Source organism: Dipodomys spectabilis, unplaced genomic scaffold (assembly GCF_019054845.1).
Source record: "Dipodomys spectabilis isolate Male_0828 unplaced genomic scaffold, ASM1905484v1 ptg000041l, whole genome shotgun sequence".
NCBI lineage: Eukaryota > Metazoa > Chordata > Mammalia > Rodentia > Heteromyidae > Dipodomys > Dipodomys spectabilis.
In genome coordinates this window covers 781,582-806,190 of record NW_024870718.1, presented here as the reverse complement: position 1 = coordinate 806,190, position 24,609 = coordinate 781,582, and the positions used below count along the sequence as shown (strand labels likewise).

Here is a 24,609-nt window from a genome sequence, read left to right as displayed (position 1 = left end):
CTGTGCCTCCCCACACCAATCTATTCCTATTTTTTACCCACATCTCTTCCTAACCCTAATAATTTCTGGCTTTCCAAATTCTTCTCTGCGGTTCGAAATTCTTTAACATATAGTTGTTTGATGTCGAATAGATGTATCTGTTGAACTAGATTGTATCTGTAGACTATTGACTGTACAAATGCAAACTTTGGTTGATGGTTGCCTTAAGATAGTGTTCTAGCACAAAACTGGTGCTATCTTCATCTCAAATGGGCAGAGTAAGCCGGAAAAACACAAGAAAAATGGCAAATTCGGGTATCTCAATTCCCAATCCTGATAATCAGGGGTTAGAACAGATAATGAATAATCCAGAGGAGAGTTCCCAAACAGCTCTACAAACACTGGTGGCAAACATGATAAATGAAAAGTTTGACAACGTACAAAGGACTCTGTATGAGCGTGATAGGGAGAGAGAGGAGGCATCCCAGAAGTTTATACAGGAATATCATAAGCGTGAGGAAGCTACTCAAAAACTGATACAGGATTTGCGTGAACAACTTGAGAATACTCAAAGAGAAAGGGAGGAATGGCGTGAGCAGGCTGAGAACACTCAAAGAGATCTGCAGGAATCCCACGAACGGGAGGAAACTAATCAAAGAGTAATACAGGAATTGAGAGACCAGGTAGAGAACACACAAAGATCACTAAAGGCATTCATGGAATCCATTAACAAAGAGCTGAAGGAAGTCAGGGAGACCACAAAGGGAATGCTGAATGGAACCCAACAGAAGGAATGGGAGCCCAAAGAAACCATAACCAATCAACTAAGTGATTTGAGGACAAACACTGAACACCAAATTAAGGAAGTAAAGAAATTCATACAAGACCTAAAACAGAGCTTCAACAAAGAACTTGAAGCCATCAAAGCTGACCAACTAGAAGGAAAAGAGATAAAAAACAAAGTAGAGAGTGTTGACAGCAGGTTAGACCATGCAGAAGATCGAATCTCAGGGATTGAAGACAGCCTAGATATTATAGAGAAAGAACATACAACCATCCAAGACAAGTCCAAGAAATATGATAGATCTATCCAACACCTGGAAGACACCATCAGAAGGCCTAATCTAAGGATAATGGGTGTAGAGGAACACCTAGAAACAGAAGTTAATGGTCTAGGAAATCTGTTTAACAGGATCCTAGCAGAGAACTTCCCAAACATGCAAAAAGATAGGCCTGTCCAGATACAAGAAGCCTTTAGAACCCCAAATAGACCAGACCAGAATAGGACATCCCACCGTCACATTATAATCCACACAGGATCAACTCAGAACAAGGAAAAGATCCTTAAAGCTGTCAGGGAGAAAAGGGTAATCACTTATAAAGGGAAACCAATTAGAATCACCTCAGATTTCTCAGCAGAGACAATCAAAGCAAGAAGAGCCTGGAATGATGTATGCCATGCCCTAAAAACAAACAACTATCAACCAAGAATACTGTACCCAGCTAAACTCTCCTTCATAACTGAAGGCCAAATAAAAACCTTCCATAGCAAAGAAAAATTGAAACAATACATCTCCACCAAACCAGCCCTACAAAAGATTCTTAAAGATGTCCTACACATAGAAAACCAACAAGACCTCAATAAAGGCCAAGAAACTGCACCCAAACTGAGAATCCAAGAACCATAGGAAGAACCCAGTTTTCGCAGCCCCCAAGAAGGTAGATAACATGGCAGGAACTCCCAAATACCTCTCAGTCCTATCTCTTAATGTTAACGGACTGAACTCTCCAATTAAGCGACATAGACTGTCTAGTTGGATTAAAAAACAAGACCCTTCTATCTGCTGCCTGCAGGAGTCACATCTTGCCCATAAAAACAAACACATTTTCAATGTTAAAGGCTGGAACAAAATCTACCAAGCAAACGGACCGCATAAACAGGCGGGAGTTGCAATCCTAATATCAGATAAAATAGACTTCAAATTAAAATTCATGAAAAGAGATAAAGAAGGTCGCTACATACTAATTAAAGGATCTCTCCTTCAGGAGGATATTACAATTCTAAATATCTATTCGCCAAACAATGGAGCACCCAAATTTATCAAAGAAACACTACTTTCCCTCAAATCCCATATAGATCCAAAGACATTAATCGTTGGGGATTTTAACACACCACTCTCCCCACTAGATAGATCAACTCGGCAAAAACTCAACAGAGAAACCGCAGATCTAAACAGCTGCATAGATCAATTAGACTTAACAGACATTTACCGAACATTTCACCCAGCAGCATCAGAATACACGTTTTTCTCAGCAGCACATGGAACGTTTTCTAAAATAGACCACATTTTAGGCCACAAAGCAAACTTGTCTAAATTCAGAAACATTGAAGTTATACCTTGCATTCTCTCTGACCACAAGGGAATAAAGTTAGAACTCAACACCAAAAGCCACCAAAGAAAGTCCAGTATCACATGGAGGCTGAACAACACACTGCTGAATCATGAGTGGGTCATGGAAGAGATTAGAAAGGAAATTCAAATGTTCATGCTATTCAACAAAAATGAACACACAAAATACCAGCTCCTCTGGGACACAGCAAAGGCAGTACTCAGAGGCAAGTTTATAGCTCTGAGCTCCTACATCAACAAATTGGAGAGATCTGAAACTAACAATTTAATGACACATCTAAACCTCCTTGAAAAAGAGCAGCAAGATAAACCCCAATCCAGTAGACGGAAAGAAATAATCAAAATTAAATCAGAATTAAATGAATTAGAATCCAAAAAAACTATAGAAAGAATCAACAAAACAAAGAGTTGGTTCTTTGAAAAAATTAACAAAATTGACAGACCCTTAGCAAATCTTATCAGAAAAAGAAGAGAACACACCCAAATTAATAAACTCAGAGATGAGAATGGAAACATCACCACGGAAACAAGCAAGATTCAGAACATTATAAGGGAATACTTCTCAAAACTTTATGCTAATAAGTTTGAGAACTTGACAGAAATGGACCTCTTCCTAGCAAATATTGACATGCCAAAACTAAACCAAGATGAGGTAAACTATCTTAACAGGCCCATATCAAGCATTGAAATAGAAACAGCAATAAGAGACCTCCCAGCTAAGAAAAGTCCAGGACCAGATGGTTTTACAGGGGAATTTTACAAGGCCTTCAAAGCAGAGCTCACACCAATTCTCCTCCAACTCTTCAATGAAATTGAAAGAGAAAGCTCACTACCGAACACATTCTATGAAGCCATCATAACCCTCATCCCAAAACCAGGTAGGGACTCATCAAAGAAAGCGAACTATAGACCCATTTCTTTGATGAACATTGATGCGAAACTTCTCAACAAAATTTTGGCCAATCGACTTCAACAATTCATCCAAAAAATCATACACCACGATCAAACAGGATTCATTTCAGGGATGCAAAGCTGGTTCAATATACGCAAATCAATTAATATTATTCATCACATCAACAGGAGCAAGAATAAGAACCACATGGTTATCTCAATAGACGCAGAAAAAGCATTCGACAAGATCCAACACCCCTTTATGGTGAAGGTTTTGGAAAAATTAGGAATCCATGGAACATTCCTCAATACAATAAAGGCTGTATATGACAAACCTACAGCCAGCATTATACTCAATGGTGAAAAACTAAAGCCATTTCCTCTTAACTCAGGAACAAGACAAGGATGCCCACTCTCTCCACTTCTTTTCAATCTAGTATTAGAATGCCTAGCTACAGCAATAAGACAAGATGCAGACATAAAGGGGATCCAAATAGGGAAAGAAGAAATAAAACTCTCCCTCTTTGCAGATGACATGATCTTGTATTTAAAGAATCCCATAGACTCCACTCCCAAATTACTCAAGCTGATTCAAAACTTTGGCAAAGTAGCAGGTTATAAAATTAACCCCCCAAAATCAATGGCTTTTCTGTATGCCAACAATGAGAAAAGTGTGGCTGAAATTAGGAAAGCAACTCCATTTGTAATAGCCTCACAAAAAATAAAATACCTAGGAATTAACTTAACTAAAGAAGTGAAGGACCTCTATGATGAAAACTTTAAAATCTTGAAAAAGGAAATCAACACAGAACTTAAAAAATGGCAAAACCTCCCCTGCTCCTGGATTGGAAAGATTAACATCGTGAAAATGGCAATACTGCCCAAGGCTATCTACAAATTCAACGCAATACCTATCAAAATTCCACCCTCATTCTTCAAGGAAATAGAAGAGGCAATCCAAAAATTCATATGGAACAATAAAAGACCCCGAATAGCAAAAACGCTCCTCAACGGAAAGAATACTGCTGGAGGAATATCAATACCAAATTTCAAACTCTACTATAAAGCCATAGTAATCAAAACAGCTTGGTATTGGCATAAGAACAGACCTCAGGACCAATGGAATAGAATTGAAAACCCAGAAATGAACCTACAGACCTATAGCCATCTAATCTTCGATAAGGGAGCTAAAACAATAGAATGGAAGACAGACAGCCTCTTCAGTAAATGGTGCTGGCAAAACTGGTTAACTACATGTAGAAAACTAAAGCTAGATCCTTATATATCACCCTGCACCAGAATCAACTCCAAATGGATCAAAGACCTTGAACTCAAAGCAGACACTCTGAAAACATTACAGGATGGAATAGGAGAAACCCTGGGTCTCCTTGGCTCAGGCCGAAATTTTCTGAATAGAGACCCGGAAACACAACAAATCAAAGAAAGGCTGGACAAATGGGATTGTATAAGGTTGCAGAGCTTCTGCAGGGCTAATGACATAGCTAGCAAGATCAATAGAAAGCCCACGGACTGGGAGAAGATCTTTACTAGCCATACAACGGACAAGGGTCTCATATCTAAAATATACTTGGAACTCAAAAAATTAAACCACCCAACAACAAATCCTCAAAGAAACAACTGCCCAATAAGTAAGTGGGCGAAAGACTTAAAGAGAAGCTTCTCTGAAGAAGAAAGAAGGATGGCCAATAGACACATGAAGAAATGTTCAACATCCCTAGCCATAAAAGAAATGCAAATCAAAACAACATTGAGATATCACCTCACTCCAGTTAGAACAGCAAAAATCAAGAACTCTAACAACAACAAATGCTGGAGGGGATGTGGACAGAAAGGAACCTTACTTCATTGTTGGTGGGAATGTAAACTTGTTCAACCACTTTGGAAAGCAGTATGGAGGTTCCTCAAAAGACTCCACATAGAGCTCCCCAACGACCCAGCAATACCACTTTTGGGCATTTACCCAAATGATCACAAACAAGGCCACACTAAAGCTACCAGCACAACTATGTTTATTGCAGCATTATTTACCATAGCTAAGACATGGAACCAACCCAGATGCCCCTCAGTAGATGAATGGATCAAGAAGATGTGGTATATATACACAATGGAATTCTATGCCTCCATCAGAAAGAATGACATTGCCCCATTTGTTAGGAAATGGAAAGGCTTGGAAAAAATTATATTAAGTGAAGTAAGCCAGGCCCAAAGAAACATAGGTCCCATGGTTTCCCTTATTTGCAATATCTAGTATAGGTATGAGTCAAGCGGAAAAAGTCAGATAATGTGATGTTAGGAAAACAAAACCTCAAATATGTATTTTAATGTTTTTGTTTCTTTCATGCATGTGTTTCTAATGCATTTATAAGATTATTTCTTTGTTGCTTTGTATGTCCCTCCCCCACAGTGTAACCCCTGCTTTCACTATATTTGATGTCAGTATAACATGTGGAGGAGACGGGGACAAACAAGTCGTTTAAGGATTCAGGTGGACCTGTTGCAACAATGAGAAGTACAAAATGTCATGTCAAAACCAGCTTTACAATGTCGGTGAGGGGGGGGGAGGGGGGGTATGATTGGGTGGGAGGGAGGGGGGAGGCTGGGAAGGGAGGTGAAGGGTAAACAAAGGAGGAGGATGCAATGCTTGGTAAGAAATGTATGCATTATCCTGCCCATGTAATTGTAACCCCTCTGTACAGTATGTTCTCAAATAAAATAAAATAAAATTTAAAAAAAAAAATAAAATAAAATAAAATATACATCAAACCAAGTGCCATTGACTCACGCCTATAATTCGAGCTATTCTGGGTAATGAGATCTTAGAATTGTGTTCAAAACTATCCCAGTCAAAAAAGTACTTGTTAGATTCTTATCTCAAATTGACCACTAAAAACAGGAATTAGCTCTGTGCCTCAAGTTGTAGAGTGCTGCCTTTGAGCATAAAAAGGCTTAGGGACAATACCCAAGCCTTGCAAACAACGAGAACAACAAGAGCAAGAACAGTAACAACAACATATATCACATTAATTTCATAAAAACATCTTTTAACTGCTGTGAACATTTCTTAGAAAGCTTCTTTAGCCTACATAGAGGACTGGGTGGGGGGGGGGGCGGGGGGGTTGTATGGAAAGGGATGGGAAGGGGAAACAAAGTAGGAGGCAACAGTGCTTGATAAGAAATGTACTCATTATCTTGCCCATGTAATTTTAACCTCTCTGTACGGTATTTTCACAATAAAAAAAGAAACATGAATATATGCCCCTGGAAAATGCTAAGTAATTATAGAATAAAGTTCGTTTTCGACATAACGACTTGTACATCTCGTTGTTGCAATGGGTCCACCTGTATCCCTATTTAATTGTAACCACTCTGTACAGTATTTTCACAATAAAAAAAATCTTCTATTTAAAAAAAAAGTATAGAATATTTACCTCTATGTTAAAGACATGACTATTTATATTGGTCAAGATATTTAGGTAATGTTTAGGAATTAATAATAATGATAATATATTGGGTCTTGTCATTTATTCTATTTTATGATAGTAATAAAATGATATTTACAATGATTATATAAAATTTCTCTTGTTTGTTATTTGAATTATAATAAGAGACAAACATTTTTAAATATTTCCATAGGAAAGGATCATTTTAATGGTATCAATTCTTTTGTAATTTCAAAACAATTAAGAAAATTATTCCAAGGCTGGTTTGCTCTAAGACTATATTTGTTTTCTTGTTAGAGTTTTCATATGTTAGTAGAAATCATTTTTTATTTTAAATTTTTGTATAAGGTTTAAGGTAGTAATCCAAGAACATTCTTTAAATCTAGAGAAGCAATAGTGCCAATACACCTTTTTAAAATTCTATTTTTATTTGATAAAGTTCATGGCATCCTCTTAAAAATCTTTTGACCATAAAACTAAGAATTTATTTTTGATAAATCTGTTACATTCTTCTCTGTGTCTGTTCTTATAGTAGAGCTATTTTGTCCTCACTACTAAACATGGTAATAAGATTCAAATCTAGTATGAGGGCTCAAGCTACACCATTTTAAAAGATTGTTCTGAATGATCTGTATTCCTTGAGCTTACATGCGAGTTTATTGAGCAGGTTGACCAATATCCAATAACACAGTTATCTAGATGTTTGATAGTCACTCATATTTTGCACCTTGTGAAAACACAAGGCCCCAGATATTATATATAGAAAAATGTCTTTAGAGAATGCTTGAAGCCACTAAAATTAATTTAGGAATGAGTTAAAATTTAGATAACGCTACAGTATAATAAAGCTGAATGATAACGACTTGAGAGCTGTACTACAGAGGAGAGTGAGAGGGGACAGAATAATGGACCATATAGGAGCTGTATGCCATTCGTATTTTGTTTCAAAAGACAGAAAGACTACAGAGAATCGAAGCAGGAAAATAATCAACGTGTCCTGAAACAAGTTTCTTTTTAATCCACCTAATAGTGTGGGCTGAGAGTCAGAAAAGATTGGAAAAATAAAATAGAAAATAAAGCATTGTATAGACCTCTTACAATGTAAAGTAATTATAATAGGAATATGATAATTATTTTCCAAAGAAATAAGAGAAAGAATAAGTAAAGTCTAATGGCAAAATGAAGAGAGAAAAGAAGGAAATAAAAACCTTTATCAATAACAAAAACAAGTGTTTGAAAGTGGAAAGGCAGTAGAAATATTCTAAATAACATTAAAATTTGCTAACGTGGATAGAATATGGATCACATTTTATCATATATAATTTTGAAAAATCACTAGTAATGAAAATTTAAAAGTCATAATTTAAAACACTACATTGCAACTAGACAGTATAGTGCAGTGGAAAAACCTTGGCTTAGCATATGTGAAACCATGGATCTGACCCCCCCAACATTACAAAGTACACACAAAGCACACACACACACACACACAAACACACACAAACACACACACACACACACCACGTACACACATTTGGAATATTGATATTATCATATTAAACAGAGGAAATTATCACAAATAGTAAAAGAAGGTTAATATATGAAATAATAATATTGCTCATACCTTTTAAAAGTTTAGGAGAAATAAAAGACAATACACTTGGATTCTTATAGATTAAGTAAAATTAAAATTAAGAAATAGAACAGATGAGAACCTTTGCAAACAAGTTTTAAATAATAAACATTTTGAAACATGTATCGTTTTATTTTGACAAAAGACTGAGGTTACTGGTGTTTTAACTCAAGATTTAGAATATGATATCCAGGTGCGTGCTCCATATCTCGCTATCGATGGCTATATCTCTAATCATTTCACTATGGATATTTTTAGAATAAGGTCTCATAGATTCCCAGGCTCTCCTGAATTACAAACCTATTTGCAGTTCCTCCTATAGGTAGAAAATGAAGCCACAAATCACCATGCCCAGCTCAAACTTTTTTAAATTCAAGTACAAGAAAGTAAATTTTCAAAAAGTGACCAGGTAATGAAGCCTTTCTTAATAAAGTATGTACTTCTTGAAAATACAGTTAGTATTTGTTACCTGGAAAAATATGTTTAGAACTATAAGAAAATAAATTTATTTAAATTCACCAACCATATAACATTAAGAAAATAATTTTATATATTCACATGTTAAATATTTTAAAAGCAAAATATATGTGTCTGATTAATTTACATGTGTGAAAATCATGCAAAATTAAATTAATTAATCCTACAGCTCTGAAAAAAGAATTACCCTAATGAAACAAAAAAATAAGTAATTAAGTTCATAATTTGAAATTTAGAAAATAAAATGAAGTGTACTCTTTAGGTGACAAGTAAATGTAAACCTTCTGTATATCAATTTTATAATAAAAATGCATGAACAAAGAAAGAAAAAGTACCCATTGACCGATAGCAATTGCAAAAGCATCAGTAGTTGTATGAGTAAACAAAAAAAATCGATGAAGGGGATAACAATGTTCCTTCCATAAGGAATGTACTCATTATCTTACTTATGAAAATGTAACCCCTAAGTAAATTATCTTTACAATAAAATTAAATTAAAATTAAAAATAAACCAAATAATATACCAATTAAGAATTCTTACGTGGAATTCTATGCCTCCATCAGAAAGAATGACATTGCCCCATTTTTTAGGAAATGGAAACACTTGAAAAAAATTATATTAAGTTAAGTAAGCCAGGCCCAAAGAAACATAGGTTCCATGGTTTCCCTTATTTGCGATAACTAGTATTTGTCTGAGTCAAGTAGGAGAGGTCAGGTAAGTTGATGTTAGGTGAAATGAACCCCAAGATAAGTATTCAATTTTTTTTTCTTTCATGCGATTATTTCTAACATATTTATAAGATTATTTTTTTGTTGTTTTATATGTCCCTCCCCCACTGTATAACCCCTGCTTTCACTGTATTTGCTGTTGGTATAAATTTGGAGGGGAAGGGAAAAAACAAATCGCTTAAATAGGGATACAGGTGGGCCCATTGCAACAATGAGATGTACAAGAGGTTATGTCGAAAAACAAACTTTACAACTTTGACTGTGGAGGGGCGGAGGATTGGGTAGGGGGGAAGAGGAGGGGATGGGGAGGGATGGGAAGTGGAAACAAAGGAGGAGGCAACAATGCTTGATAAGGAAGGGACTCATTATCTTGCCCATTTATTTGTAACTCCTCTGTACAATATTTTAACAATAAAAAAAAGAACTCTTAGAAGCCATTGGTTAAAAACTTAGTAAAGAACTGCCCCAAGTACCCAAGGAATATATTTTGATGATACAATTTAAATACTTAAACTTCAACAGAGAAGCAAAAAAGTTTAAAAACGGTTACACAGTAAAGTAATAATTCAGAATATATTACTATAATAATCATTGGAGGAATTTTTAGTGGTAGTCAAATATGTAAGAAATGAGGCAATTTGCCATTCGTTTGCACTTAAGAAGTGAGACAGAATTTTCTAGCTCCTTTTAAATATATCATAAGTTTAACGAAGAAACTATTCTGTCACATTTTATGATAATCAGATAAAGATTATATTAGAGCAAAGAACAGATTCTACTATGTTTTTGGATGTTAAGGTATTTACTTATTTTGGTGGGGATTTCAATTTGGTGTATTGTTCTTGCTAGGCTGGCATCATATCAGTTGTTAATTTTAGGATAGGGGTTCCCTTTCCACAAGAACATGCACCTGATCTGTCCTTTTAGCCTTCCCATCATCAAAGGCATTAGAGTTGCACTATCTACCATGGCTGCCCTTGATCCTGCAGTCCTTCCAATTTTAGTCTCTAGATAGTGCAGGATGGTGGAAATGATCCAATGCACCCAGCTATAGATTAAGGAAGTCCACTAAAATGTGGCCTGGGTTCTGTTCTCAAGCCTCCTAAGTAGTTAAGAGTACAGTTGGGAGCCCTGTTGCCAAGCAGTAAATATTTTTAAACAATTAGACATATATGACTTAGACTTGTGATTACCTCAGGAAAAGTATAAAACTGCTGTGAAGCATAGAGGACAGGCAGCATTTTAACTAGCTACTCAGAGACTGAATCAGCTTAGCTAGCTACTTGGGAGGCTGAGATCTGAAGACCACTGTTCAAAGCCAGTCCAATCATGACAATACATGTGATTATCTCCAAATACCATAAGTGGAGTAGTGGCTCAAGTGGTAGACCACTATCTTTGACCACAGAAGCTTTGGGATAGTGTCTAGGCACTATCAAGCCTCAGCAATGAATAATGCATACATGAGCAATGCACATGCGTGTGTGTGTACACGCACAGGTGTGCACGCACACACACACACACACACACACACACACACAAATGAGTATTTCAATGCAGAGTTCTTTATTTTTTTTACCTTGCTGTACTCTATTTCCCTGTATTAGTCCACCAATTAACAAAGTCAGCTAAGCACCTATTTACATACAACTCAACATGTTTCTCTAAAGTCTACTCTCTTTGGAAACCTGCTTTTATTTGACATAAAAGTAAATTATTCAGGAGGTCAAGTAATCTCCCTCAACTCTGTAGTGTTACCTGATTTTTTAGGCTCTCCCTAGCAATATGATTCTGTGAAATCCTGCATCAAGCAGCGTATTTCATTCACGAGAAGGGAAGCCTCTGTCAAACCATTAGTAATAGGTTTTTCTCCTCCTGGCAAGCATCTGAGTTTTATTATATTGGTGTAATTCATGATAAGTCTGTGAATGCCAAAGACTGCTGTGAAAATAAAAAGACCCTTCTCAGTGATTAGCATTTGTATACCATTCATAGATATGAAGATGTTTAAATATTACTGAAATTGCTTTGGAATAAAGTTCACCTTGACTATCTTGAGAAAGAATTGGTTTCTCAGCACTTTAGGTAAGAACTTGAGTGAAAGAAACCAAAGGAAAAGTGAGGAACCACTGAATACATATATTCAAATGAAACAAACCAACCCAAGAAAACACAAATTAATTCAGTACTCAAGAACCTGCAGGAAATGCAAAGATTTATTTTAAAAAATGAACTATGATAAGCTTATGAAAAACCTGAGTATATGGGAGTCTACTGTTGTGAGGATAGTGGTTTAAGCCCATACTGGACAGAAAGATCTGTACACAATGCCAGACACTTGTTATTCTAAATTCCAGGAAGAATAACATCAAGTGGACTGAGACCATGATCATACATAAGTAGGAAGCCAGATTCTTTCTGAAAATTAATCTGGATAATTTAAGGCTGGGGGCATGACAAATTGGTAAGAACACCCATTTAGGAGACACAAGACACTAAATTCAAACACTAATTTTATGGATGTTAAAGAAAAAAGCTATGACTTCAAAGAATTGGAATAATTGTAAGGTTTGAATATTTGTGTGGAGAAAAATCCATTAGAGAGATAGAGTGAACCCATGTTGCAATGCTTTCTACTTAAGTGATAATGTTATGTGGTACTCCAGACATAACAGAGTTACCTTGCAAAGGTAACTGTGCATGGATGTGCATTTGGGTGATGAAAATACTCTATTTACACAGGTATTAATTAAATAGATTTTTTTGGTAGATTGTAGTTTTTGAGATAAGAGCATGGGTGATATCCCTGAGCATTTTCTCCACATTTGACCACTTAATTTATTTTTAATTAATTAATTAGTTAATTAATTAATTAGTTTGATGCTAATGCTAGAGCTTGAAGTCAGGGCCTGGCTCTGTCCCAGAATTTGTTATTTTTTTGTTTTAATTTTCTCAAGGCTAGCATTTCACTGCTTGTACCATAGCTCCATTTCTAGCTTTTGCTTGTTACTTTCAAATCAAAATCTCATGGACTTTTTTTTCTTGGTCTGGTTTCAAACCACAATTCTCAGATTTCTTCTTTCTGATTATCTAGGATTAAAGCCATGATCCACCAGTGTGGCTTCTACTTTTTCCTCTATACTTATTTAATGCACATATTTAGATAATAATGTAAAACAGAGTATAGAAGAAAGATGTACAATCATGATATATTCCTGTCACAAATTCAAGTTAGTAATGTAAATTTCTTCCTAAGACCATACAAAAAAATACCATAATATAGTGTAAGAGAACTCACTATTGAACAGATGAGCTTTAAGAGCTTTCTAATAGATCCATTATTTATTGTTACTCAACATTAGGAAAAATGTATAATGGAGTAAGTAAAATAGAAGTCCTTTGGAAGACTACTTAAATTCCTTTTTTAAAAAAAGACACTTGTTTTCATCTAAAAAAAATAGGCCTGTCTATTGTCTACATGTGATTTTGATGATTGAAGATGCTCAATGAAAAGTCAAAATGGATTAGTAGTCCTTTGTTATCAATTCTGACTTTTTCTTTTTGGAGAATATAATGATCAAAGCAATAGTTCAGAATCAGCAAGCAAGAGTTCAGAATCATGCTTCCAGTGCAAGTGGGTCACCAGTAAGTAATCCTCAATACCAGTTTCCACAAAGTTTTCTCACAGATACAATCGGCCTGCCTTTTCTAGCTGCTTTCCTAGTCTATACCTATTCCTTCATTGTACAGGAAAAGTGTGATTCAACTAATTTCAGTGAGATCTGTTACTAATACTATCAAGGATTTAGATTCTTATGTAGGCTATTAAAAAGGTATTTACTAATTTCAACTAAATACATAAATTCTATTTCCATCTTTTTTAAAACAAATTTCTGCTTGTTCTAAAATTGATCAGAGGCATGGATTTTGTGGATAGCTCATCTCTCTCTTTCATGGCTCTCATAGATAATATGATTGCTCCATAATTATCCTAATTTATATTGTTTTATATTTTGGGTTGAATCATTTCACTTTCTGCACTGCCATTTCCCAAATCATTTATATAGGAGGCATTATTTCACAATTTCTCATTCCTAGAATAAGTTGCACATGAAGACACCACTGGTCCTCATTTTGTCTGTACCTTTGAATATGGAGGAACATCTTTCCTCTGCTCTCCATTTATTCCCTAATCTCCAGTTAGAATAATTTCGAATAGTAAAAATGGAAAAAGAAAATAAACCATGGTGAAAAAACATACGCAGAAAATTCACCAGATATTTCTGACCAGTTCAACCAACATGAACTATTAGGGAAATACATGGACACCTAATTTCCACTGGCACTCAAAGTATCTGGTTAGACAATTCTGATGAAGATGAGGAACAAGATGAAAAAGTGAGGAATGGTAACAATTACAAGAAAAAAAATGGAGAAAGATCCAAGCAAATTTCTTCTTTGTGCTGCTGAAAATAACCAGCTTACTACAGTGCAGAGAATACTTTCCAAAAAGGCCACTCATGTGAATACTAGGGATGATGATGAGTATACCTCTCTTCATTGGGAAGCCTACAGTGGACACTTGGACATTGTCTGTGAGTTGGTGGCTCAAGGGTCACATGCAATAACTGTAGATGGCTGGACACCCCTGCATATTGCATATACGTGTAATAATACCAGAGTGGCTTCTTTCTTCTTCATGATTCAGATACCAGTGCCCAAAGTAAAGCTTCTTGACCCCCTTGCATCTTGCTGCTGGAAATTGAGATAGCAAAAATACACTGGAACTGTTGAACCAATATGTCAAACCAGGTCTGAAGAACCACTTGGAAAAAACTGCATTTGATATTACCAAAAGGATAAGTATGTATCACTACCTCTTTGAAGTTGTGGAAGGCTGTATAACTTGTTCTCCTAAATCCTAATGATTCGGTTAATTTTCTTAGATTTCAAAAATGTCATTAATTCCTTTATGTCAATACAACATATTTTCACAATCCAAATAACAACAATAACTTATAGTAACAATTCACGGATTCTGTGGAGTACTTCAAAGTGAATTGCCTGCTTTTGATGTCAAAATGTATTCAAGAGTTTTTGTATACATCTATAATGATTTATGCAGAGTTTGTGATTTTGTTTTTTTTTAATTTAATTTAATTTTATTTGTGAACATACTGTACAGAGAGGTTACATTTACATGGGCAGGATAATGCATACATTTCTTACCAAGCATTGAAGCCTCCTCCTTTGTTTACCCTTCACATCCCTTCCCAGCCCCCCCCCCCCCTTCAATCGCAATCTTTCCCCTCACAACCCCATCCGCACGGACTTTGTAAAGCTGGTTTTGGACATGACAAATGGTACTTCTCATTGTTGCAACAAGTCCACCTGTATCCTTAAATGACTTGTTTTTCCCCCTCTCCTCCACAAGTTATACTGACATCAAATATAGTGAAAGCAGGGGTTATACTGTGGGGGAGGGACATACAAAGCAACAAAGAAATAATATTATAAATGCGTTAGAAACACATGCAGGAAAGAAAAAAACATTAAAATACATATCTAAGGGTTCATTTTCCTAACATCACATTATCTGACCTTTTCCACTTGACACATACATATACTAGATATTGCAAATAAGGGAAACCATGGGACCTATGTTTCTTTGGGCCTGGCTTACTTCACTTAATATAGTTTTTCCAAGTTTTTCCATTTCCTAACAAATGGGGCAATGTCATTCTTTCTGATGGAGGCATAGAATTCCATTGTGTATATGTACCACATTTTCTTGAACCAATAATCTACTGAGGGACATCTGGGATGGTTCCCTATCTTAGCTATGGTAAATAATGCTGCAATAAACATAGTTGTGCTGGTAGCTTTAGTGTGGTCTTGTTTGTAAACATTTGGGTAAATGCCCAAAAGTGGGATTACTGGGTCATAGGGGAGCTCTATGTGAAGTCTTTTGAGGAACCTCCATACTGCTTTCCAAAGTGGTTGAACAAGTTTACATTTCCACCAACAATGAAGTAAGGTTCCCTTCTTTCAACATCCCCTCCAGTATCTGTTGTTAGAGTTCTTGATTTTTGCCACTCTAACTGGGGTGAGGTGGTATCTCAATGTTGTTTTGATTTGCATTTCTTTTATGGCTAGGGATGTTGAGCATTTCTTCATATGTCTATTGGCCATTCTTCTTTCTTCTTCAGAGAAGTTTCTGTTTACGTCATTCGACCACTTATTTATTGGGCAGTTGTTTCTTTGAGGATTTGTTTTTGGGGGATTTAATTTATTGAGTTCCAAGTATATTTTAGATATAAGAACCTTGTCCATTGTATGGCTAGTGAAGATCTTCTCCCAATATATGGGCTTTCTATTGATCTTGCTAGCTATGGCCTTTGCCATGCAGAAGCTCTGCAACTTTATGCAATCCCATTTGTCCAAACTTTCTTTGATTTGTTGTATTTCTGGGTCTCTATTAAGAAAATTTCGGCCTGAACCAAGGAGACCTAGCGTTTCTCCTATTCCATTCTGTAATATTTTCAGAGTGTCTGCTTTGACTTCGAGGTCTTTGATCCATTTGTAGTTGATTCTGGTGCAGGGTGATATATAAGGATCTAGCTTTAGTTTTCTACAAGTAGTTAACCAATTTTGCCAGCACCATTTACTGAAGAGGCTGTCTTTCTTCCATTCTATTGTTTTAGCTCCGTTATCGAAGATTAGATGGCTATAGGTCTATAGGTTCATTTCTGGGTTTTCAATTCTATTCAATTAGTACTGAGGTCTGTTCTTATGCCAATACCAAGCTGTTTTGATTACTATGGCTTTATAGTACAGTTTGAAATTTGGTATTGATATTCCTCCAGCAGTGTTCTTTCCATTGAGGAGCATTTTTGCTATTCAGGGTCTTTTATTGTTCCATATGAATTTTTGTATTGCCTCTTCTATTTCCTTGAAGAATGAGGTTGGAATTTTGATAGGTATCGCGTTGAATTTGTAGATAGCCTTGGGAAGTATTGCCATTTTCAGGATGTTAATCATTCCAACCCAGGAACATGGGGGGTTAATTTTATACCCTGCTACTTTGCCAAAGTTTTGAATCAGCTTGAGTAATTTGGGAGTGGTGTCTATGAGATTTTTTAAATACAAGATCATGTCGTCTGCAAGGAGGGAGAGTTTTATTTCTTCTTTCCCTATTTGGATCCCCTTTATGTCTGCATCTTGTCTTATTGCTGTAGCTAAGCATTCTAATACTAGATTGAAGAGAAGTGGAGAGAGTGGACATCCTTGGCTTGTTCCTGAGTTAAGAGGAAATGGCTATAGTTTTTCACCATTAATTATAATGCTGGCTGTAGGTTTGTCATATACAGCCTTTATTGTATTTAAGAATGTTCCATGGATTCCTAGTTTTTCCAAAACCTTCATCATAAAGGGGTATTGGATCTTGTCGAATGCGTTTTCTGCATATATTGAGATAACCATGTGGTTCTTATTCTTGGTCCTGTTGATGTGATGAATAATATTAATTGATTTGCGTATATTGAACCAGCTTTGCATCCCTGAAATGAATCCTGTTTGATCGTGGTATATGATTTTTTGGATGAATTGTTGAAGTCGATTGGCCAAAATGTTGTTGAGAAGTTTTGCATCAATGTTCATCAAGAAATGGGTCTGTAGTTCTCTTTCTTTGATGAGTCCCTGCCTGGTTTTGGGATGAGGGTTATGATGGCTTCATAGAATGTGTTCGGTAGTGAACTTCCTCTTTCAATTTCATTGAAGAGTTGGAGGAGTATTGGTGTGAGCTCTGCTTTGAAGGCCTTGTAGAATTACGCTGTAAAACCATCTGGTCCTGGACTTTTTTAGCTGGAAGGTCTCTTATTGCTGTTTCTATTTCAACGCTTGATATGGGCCTGTTAAGATGGATTAACTCATCTTGTTTTAGTTTTGGCATGTCAATATTTGCTAGGAAAAGGTCCATTTCTGTCAAGTTCTCAAACTTATTATTATAAAATGTTGAGAAGTATTCCCTTATAATGTTCTGAATCTTGGTTGTTTCCGTGGTGATGTTTCCATTCTCATCTCTGAGTTTATTTATTTGGGTGTGTTCTCTTCTTTTTTTTATAAGATTTGCTAAGGGTCTGTCAATTTTTTTAATTTTTTCGAAGAACCAACTCTTTGTTTTGTTGATTCTTTCTAGAGTTTTTTTGGATTGTAATTCATTTAATTCTGATTTAATTTTAATTATTTCTTTCCATCTACTGGATTGGTGTTTATCTTGCTGCTCTTTTCCAAGGAGGTTTAGATGTGTCATTAAATTGTTGGTTTCAGATCTCTCCAATTTGTTGATGTAGGAGCTCAGAGCTATAAACTTGCCTCTAAGTACTGCTTTTGCTGTGTCCCAGAGGAGCTGGTAATTTGTGTGTTCATATTTGTTGAATAGCATGAACATTTGAATTTCCTTTCTAATCTCTTCCATGATCCACTCGTGATTCAGCAGTGTGTTGTTCAGCTTCCATGTGATACCGGACTTTCTTTTTTTTTTTTTCGTCCGGTTGTGGGGCCTGATCTCTGGGCCTGAGCACTGTCCCTCAGCTCTTCCGCTCAAGGCTAGTGCCCTACCACTTGAGCCACAGCTCCACTTCCAGCTTTTTTATTTTTGCTTATGTGGTGCTGAGGAATCGAACCCAGGGTCTCATGCAAGCAAGGCAAGCGCTCTACCACTGAGACAACTTCCCAGCCCTGATACGGGCTTTCTCTGGTGGCTTTTGGTGTTGAGTTCTAATTTTATTCTCTTGTGGTCAGAGAGAATGCAAGGTATAACTTCAATGTTTCTGAATTTAGACAGGTTTGCTTTGTGGCCTAAAATGTGGTCTATTTTAGAAAATGTTCCATGTGCTGCTGAGAAAAATGTGTATTCTGATGCTGCTGGGTGAAATGTTCGGTAGATATCTGTTAAATCTAGTTGATCTGTGCAGCTGTTTAGATCTGCGGTTTCTCTGTTGAGTTTTTGCGGAGTTGATCTATCTAGTGGGGAGAGTGGTGTGTTAAAATCCCCAACAATTAATGTCTTTGGATTTATATGGGATTCTAGGGAAAGAGTGTTTCTTGGATAAATTTGGGTGCTCCGTTGTTTGTCGAATAGATATTTTGAATTGTAATATCCTCCTGAAAGAGAGATCCCTTAATTAGTATGTAGCGACCTTCTTTATCTCCTCTCACGAATTTGAATTTGAAGTCTATTTTATCTGATATTAGGATTGCAACTCCCGCCTGTTTCTGGTGTCCGTTTGCTTGGTAGATTTTGTTCCAACCTGTAACATTGAATATGTGTTTCTTTTTACGGGCAAGATGTGACTCCTGAAGGCAGGAGATAGAAGGGTCTTCTTTTTTAATACAACTAGACAGTCTATGTCGCTTAATTGGAGAGTTCAGTACATTAACGTTAGGAGAAAGGACTGAGAGCTATTTGGGAGTTCCTGCCATGTAATCCACCTTCTTGGGGCCTGTGAAAACTGGGTTTTTCCTATGGTTCTTAGATTCTCAGTTTATGTGCAGTTTCTTGGTCTTTATTTTGGTCTTGTTGGTTTTCTATGTGTAGGACATCTTTAAGAATCTTTTGTAGGCCTGGTTTGGTGGAGATGTATTGTTTCAATTTTTCTTTGCTATGGAAGGTTTTTATTTGGCCTTCAGTTATGAAGGAGAGTTTAGCTGGGTACAGTATTCTTGGTTGATAGTTGTTTGTTTTTAGGGCATGGCGTACATCATTCCAGGCTCTTCTTGCTTTGATTTTCTCTGCTGAGAAATCTGAGGTGATTCTAAATGGTTTCCCTTTATAGGTGATTAAGCTTTTCTCCTTGACAGATTTAAGGATCTTTTCCTTGGTCTGAGTTGATCCTGTGTGGATTATAATGTGATAGGTGGATGTCCTTTTCTGGTCTGGTCTGTTTGGAGTTCTAAAAGCTTCTTGTATCTGAATAGGCCTATCTTTTTGCATGTTTGGGAAGTTCTCTGCTAGGATCCTGTTAAATAAATTTCCTAGGCCATTAACTTCAGTTTCTAGGTGCTCCTCTACACCCATTATCCTTAGATTAGGTCTTCTGATGGTGTCTTCCAACTTTTGGTTAGATCTATCATTTTTCTTGCACTTGTCTTGATTGGTTGTATGTTCTTTTTCTATAATATCTAGGCTGTCTTCAATCCCTGAGATTCGATTTTCTGCATGGTCTAACCTGCTGTGAAGACTTTCTACTCTGTTTTTTATCTCTTTTCCTTCTAATTGGTCAGCTTTAAGGCTTCAAAATCTTTGTTGAAGATTTTTTTAGATCTTGTATGAACTTCTTTTCTTCCTCAATTTGATGTTCAGTGTTTATTCTCAAATCACTTAGTTGATTCGTTATGGTTTCTTTGGACTCCCATTCCTTCTGTTGGGTTCCATTCAGCATTCCTTTTGTGGTCTCCCTGACTTTCTTCAGCTCTTTGTTAATAGATTCCATGAATGCCTTTAGTGATCTTTGTGTATTCTCATCCTGCTCTCTCAATTCCTGTATTACTCTTTGATTAGCTTCCTCCCATTTGTGGGATTCCTGTAGTTCTCTTTGAGTGTTCTCAGCCTGCTCATGCCATTCCTGCCTTTCTCTTTGAGTATTCTCAAGCTGCTCATGCAAATCCTGTATCAGTTTTTGAGTAGCTTCCTCACGCTTATGGTATTCCTATATAAACTTTTGGATTGCCTCCTCTCTCTCCCTATCTCGCTCATACATAGTCCTTTGTATGCTTTCAATCTTTTGATTTATCATGTTTGCCAGCAGTGTTTGTAGAGCTATTTGGGAATTCTCCTCTGGATTATTCATTATCTTTTCTGTCCCCTGATTATCAAGATTGGGACTTGAGATACCCAGATTTCCCATTTTTCTAGTGTTTTTCCGGCTTACTCTGTCCATTTGAGATGAAAATAGCACCAGTTTTGTGCTAGAACACTATCTTAAGGCAAGCATTAACCCAAGTCTGAATTTCCACAGTCAATAGTCTACAGATACTATCTAGTTCAACAGATACATCTATTGAACATCAAAGAACTATAGATTATTGAGCTACAAACCGCAAAGAAGAATTTGGAAGACCAGAAATTATTAGGTCTAGGGAGAAATGTGGGTAAAAAATAGGAATAGATTGATGTGGGGAGGCTCAGGGAGAGTTAACTAAGTCCTAATCTCAAAGCAGGAAATAGGTTGGGTAAGATGAAAGTAGAGAGAGAGAAAAAAGAAGAAAGGGAATGGGAAAAGAAAAGACACTAGAAAAAATAGAAAGGTAAAAATTAATAAAATTATGTAGAATCGATAACAATCTATTTAGATAAGAATGTGAATTTATTGAGAGAAGAGGAGGGATATAAAGGAGATGTGAAAAACTTAAAAATAAAAATGCTTAAAATATTATATAGGTATAAAGAGGTAGTACTGCTATTAAGGAATTTAAGTCTTAGAGGTTTTGACTTGAGTAATAAATTTGTGGATTAAGTGTGTACACAATGGGGGATAGGGTCTAATAGTGAACAACGGGTTTATCTGAGGATGTGCAGGACAAAAAATAAGTCACATAAAGAAGAACGAAAGAGAGGAGAAGGTGAAAAGGATAAGAAAGGAAGGAGAAAAAGATGAGAAGTTCAGTAGAGCTAAACAAAAACATAATTGAAAAAGAAAAAAAGAGAAAGAAAACCAAAAAAGAAAGAAAAATGCACACTCATGTATCCCTAAAATAAAAATTATAAGAGGAAAAAGGTTCTGGAAAACAATTTTTTTTTCAAAAAAGGCAAAAATTAAAGATTAAAAAACAGTTGTTTTATATGTTACCAAAAATAAAAAATAAACGAAGAAGAAGAAGAAGAGGAGGAGGAGGAGGAGGAGGAGGAGGAGGAGGAGGAGGAGGAGGAGGAGGAGGAGGAGGAGGAGGAGGAGGAGGAGGAGGAAGAAGAAGAGGAAGAGGAAGAAGAAGAGGAAGAAGAAGAAGAAGAAGAAGAAGAAGAAGAAGAAGAAGAAGAAGAAGAAGAAGAAGAAGAAGAAGAAGAAGAAGAAGAAGAAGAAGAAGAAGAAGAAGAAGAAGAAGAAGAAGAAGAAGAAGAAGAAGAAGAAGAAGAAGAAGAAGAAGAAGAAGAAGAAGAAGAAGAAGAAGAAGAAGAAGAAGAAGAAGAAAAAGAAGAAGAAGAAGAGAAAAAAAAGTCTTTGATTTTTTTGGGAGGAGTGGAAAAAATCCTGTATCTCCCTTGTGACTGTAACCAGCCTCTTGCTGGAGTCTCTGGTCTGCTTGTGCTCCTGTGGTTTGGTTGGTTTCTTAAGTCAGTTGGTTTGAACAGGCAGAAAAATGCTCTGCTTTACCCAGGATTTGGCGATCCCCCTCCCAGGCTAGTTCATTGGGAGGCAGATCTGCTTTGAGTATCACAAAGGAGGGGGACGCAGTGATGAGGCTAAGTTCTGGGTAGAGTTGAGGCCTTTCAACAATCAGTAGCTTTTCGGGGGCTAGTTTGTGAAAACCTCACAGAGCCCAGCCAGGAACCATTCTCAGGGTTTCTGTTTACTGATTTTCAATTGATTGTGGAGGCTGCTAGAGGGAGGGGCAGCATCTGGCTCTGAATACCCAGTGAAGAAAGCCACTCCTAGGGCTGGCGCCCAAGCTGGGTGACTTTTCCCTGGGTGGAGCTGAGTCTGGCAGGTCACGCCGCCATTACGTTCTTGTGACCTGCTAAATGAGTCGTTTTATTCCAAGGCCTGAGTTGGAGCTAGCAGTTCCTCTGAGCTTTGTCGGTATCCAAGATGGAGATCTCCGGTGCTAGGGCAGGGAAGGGTGGCCTTCCCTCCTCTGCTCCCTGAGAAGGAGTGAGGACATCAGGCTTATACTCATGCCGAGTCTTGTTTCCTGGGTCGTCTCTGGTCTGTGAACTGCAGGATGAAGATGTCTGCTCCTTGTTGGTTCTTGCTGGTGTTGAGTAGAAATCGCTTGCCCGTTGCATCTGGCTCCTTCATCCTGGACTCTCTGTTGCTCAGGTATGGCTCCTGCGCTCGCCTGCCGCCGCCACAGCCGCTGCAGTGGCAGCGGCAGCTGGCAAGAGCTCAGAAATGTCTCCTTGCCTGGGTTTCCCTCTCTGTCCTAACTCTCTGTCTTGTGATGGCACACTTGGTGTAATTCTCTGGCTTAGGACTGTTCACTGGAACTCTAAAACTGCTTTCTATGGGAGAGCTTACTTAGACTCCAGCTTCTCCTCCACCATCTTCCCGGAACTCCCCAGAGTTTGTGATTTTGTTAATCAGAAATAATTTTAACTTATCTGTTGAAATGAGTAGTATAGAAACTAAAGATATTTCCGGTGTTTGTCTGAAAAAGTATATTTTAAAATAATCTATGTTCTATGTTTGTATAGTGTCCATAATCTATTTTATTCTCTCCTAGATATAATACATTGAATTCTACATTGTTTTATAACATATAGGTTCATTAATGTGTCCTTTCAGATTGCATTCCATATAGAAACAGTTTAAGATTCCTTTTTTTTCCCCTAGGTCTTTTTGTATTATATTTCTTTGGGATGAAACGACAATGTTGTCTAATTTCAAAAGTTGTGTAAAGGTTATGCTATGTAAAGTCCCTTCTAAGGTGAAAATTTAATACATTGATGTCAAAGTAACTTTTAATTATATGAATTATGTGTATTGTTACACTTGTAATTTTGTAATCAACTTTTTAATAGCTGTTTTTCATTTCTTGCATCTGAAGAATGAAAAACTTTGAATACTTCACAAATTTTCATATCATCCTTGTACAAGTGCCATGTTAATCTCTGTATTGTTGTAATTTTGGTATACAAGCTGCTGAAGAATGTAGTATCCTGTAAGTTTAAGTATTTAATGATGAAATATTTATACAGGCTTATATGCTTAGGTGCCTATTTGTAACAAGGAAACGTTATTGTTCCTAAAAATGCTATTAATCTTATTTCCCTAAAATTCTGTGAATAGTTGAAAAAAATATGTTGTTCAGTTGATTGCTCACATTTGCAATTTTTTGTCAATGACTATTTGAAGTCTTTTTCATTTAGAATTTGATCATACTTTCAAGTATTTATAGCTAAGTCCAAAGGAGATGGCTTTTTCAAGTACTTATTTATCCAACTGTGTTAGCTCTGTGGAGCCAATGGATTCAAAGTAAGCCTTGTTTAAGAGGTACTTCTAAACATATGCAGCTGAAATTTTCCCAAATGAGGTCTTACTGGCACAAATGTCTACCTGACCCTTTACCCTTCTTCCATGTAGGAACAGACCAACCAGAATATCTTACTCTGACAGCATAGATTGTATTACTGGAACAAAACTAATCTTAGTTACAAGGGATCATAGAGAGATGAACAGTTCAGCCAGAACTGTTCATACTAGAAGGTATTTTATCAAAATATGATTGTTTATGATACCTACCATTTCAAAAGTAGCTAAAGCCAAGAAAGTGAAAAATTGTTCATATGCATGATTACCTAATGTCTTGGCCTGTCTACCTTCCAACCAGGCAGGAACTTAACACTACTGCCATTTTATCACCAAATATTTTCATAGTTGCAAGAGAAGCCCATATATTTCTCTTCATTATTAGGCTTTAAATTGGTAATATTTTTTATTATTTTTATTTTTATTATTATTTTTATTGTGAACATAATGCACAGAGGGTACAAGGGCAAGATAATGAGGACATTTCTTATCAAGCATTGCAGCCTCCTCCTTTGTTTACCCTTCACATACTTTCCCAGCCTCCCCCCGACCCCCACCTAATCCTCTCCCCCCACCAAAATTGTAAAGTTCGTTTTCGACATGACAACTTGTACTTCTCGTTGTTGCAACGGGTCCAACAGTATACTTAAACGACTTGTTTTTCCCCTTCTCCTTCACAAATTATACCGACATCAAATATAGTGAAAGCAGGGGTTATAATATAGGGGAGGGACATACAAAGCAACAAAGAGATAATCTTATATGTGCGTTAGAAACAAATG

General features: G+C 36.6%; 1 pseudogene; it reads right to left on the bottom strand.

Moving 5' to 3' along the window:
• Positions 1 to 23,349: 23,349 nt before the first annotated feature.
• LOC122106444 lies at positions 23,350 to 23,449 on the bottom strand (annotated as a pseudogene).
• Positions 23,450 to 24,609: the final 1,160 nt, after the last annotated feature.